Here is a 2002-nt window from a genome sequence, read left to right as displayed (position 1 = left end):
GGTGTTGTGTGGATTCTTTGGTTTGTTTTGGAGAATGAGACTGTGAACATAAAAGCTGGTCTCGGGGTTCTTTTTACCCTTACGTGGGATCTGGAGTAGACCTTTTGCAGGCCTGAATAAGGTACTGGGATGATATATCAGTGTTAATATCACAACCAGGAAGACCAGAAGTGTAATTCAAGGATGTGGCCATGGAAAATGGAAGCCTTATTTTGCACAGGTGGCAGTGCAAGTGGGCCCCTGAGGTGATATTAGAACTACAGTGCTACTATTGGTATTCATCCAGCATAAGCAAGTGCTGTTTCTGGGGCAGCTGCTTATATATACTTCTACTGCTTATATTAAGAGACTACCTAGGAGCCCAGCTCCAAGCTGTGTGCTTTGCTCTTTTATGTGCTGGTCTACCTATTTTACATTCGGCTTTTTTTTTTTTTTTTTCTTTTCTGGAGAACTGCTTTAGACTGCAGTGAGTGAAGCACAGTGTGCTTTCCTCTCTGCTCTGTCATGGTAGGGCTGAGGAAAGAGGTTTGATGCTTGCTAGCCCTGCTAGGCAATTGCAAATAGCACACCCTGAATTAGGATAGTGGCCTGTGCTGCTTGCCAGGAGAGAGAGAATAATAATAATAATCACGGTACTTCCCATCACCCTTGTACTTGAGCACAGTCCGCCTGCACAGCTGGTCCTCCCAAGCCTGTACTGCTGAATGGATTTCTCAGTCCCCAGTCCGGGGCTGTATTTCCCCTTCCCTGCCAGGACCTGGAGGCAGAGGACAGCAATCCCCCCTTCCCATTTCCCAACACCAGGTTGAAGCCTGAGCCCTCTGATCGCTCTGCTCCAGCAGCCTGGGGTGCCTGTGTGGCAGCCTCGGGTTTCCCGGGTGTCGCCCCGAGCCCGCTGCGGTGGCCTCGGGGTGGTGCTGGCCGCTCGCCGCTGCGGGGGCTGCCGGCCGGGAGGAGCTGCAGCCCAGGGACGGCCGCTTGCGCTGCAGCCGCAGCCTCTGCGCTCCCCGCAAAAACCCCAAACTCCAAACCGTGTCATTTTTCGCTGCGTCTTTTATGTTAGAGATTAGAATCTCCGTTTTGTTGCTATGGAAACGCTGCGTGAGAGAAGTCGAGCTCATTATGAGTTAGGATGAAATATCTTTAGGAGTGGGCTTGGCACCCAGCGCTCTTGCAGTGGGGAGAATGGGGCTGCGGGATCTGTGGCAGGGCCGTCGCCCCTTTTTGCAGTGATCCTCAGCGGTTTGCAGAGTTTATGGGTCTTTCCCTTCAGGTTCAGCAGGCCAGAAACAGCCCCTGCTCCTGGATCAGCCCTTTCCCTTGGGAATCGGCTCAGGAGTCGTGTCAGCATCACTTGTGCACCTGGACTGCAGGTGCCCTTCCTTGAGTAAGTGTGGAGGCTGTCATTGCAGTAGGCAGCGGGGCCGCAGCAGTGAGCTGGATGACAGGCTTGGGTGTTGTGAGGGGTCTTTGCTTCTGGTGCCTGTCAGGGCCCTGGCATTCACTGTGTGCTTTTCCCTCAGATCTGGGCTGCCACCTCTGAGCCCAAACTGTCCCTGTAGGTATGCCTCACTGTTAGCTTTCTGCCCATCCAAACATCGTGCTGCCTCTGCTCATCCTTGCCACTCAGGTTTGTTTCATCCCTCCCTTGACTTGCATTGCTCATTGTCCTCCTGAGCTCCTGACAGCGTTTCTGTGCCCTCGCTGCCCAGCTTCTTGTGGCACATTGTTGCTGCCCATCTTGAGTTGCAAACAGACGTAGGATGCAACTTTTTTCCCTGAGTTGAAAAAAATCCAATAAGATTACTTATCTTACTTTTCGTCAGAATTTTCTTTCTCTTGGTGGAGGAAAGGAAGTTGGAACTTGTTGTAAATATAACAGTTGTAAAAGCTGATGGCTCGTCTCAGTTATCCCATCTTGTTACTGCTGGACAAACTTCCCAGCATGGAAGGTGTGCTGCATTCTGGCTCTGGGATAAAGCTCCTCCATCCCTGATGCCTT

This window comes from Corvus moneduloides, chromosome 3 (assembly GCF_009650955.1).
Source record: "Corvus moneduloides isolate bCorMon1 chromosome 3, bCorMon1.pri, whole genome shotgun sequence".
NCBI classification, from domain to species: domain Eukaryota; kingdom Metazoa; phylum Chordata; class Aves; order Passeriformes; family Corvidae; genus Corvus; species Corvus moneduloides.
The sequence above is the reverse complement of the archived record's forward strand: the minus strand, read 5'-3'. Positions refer to the sequence as shown.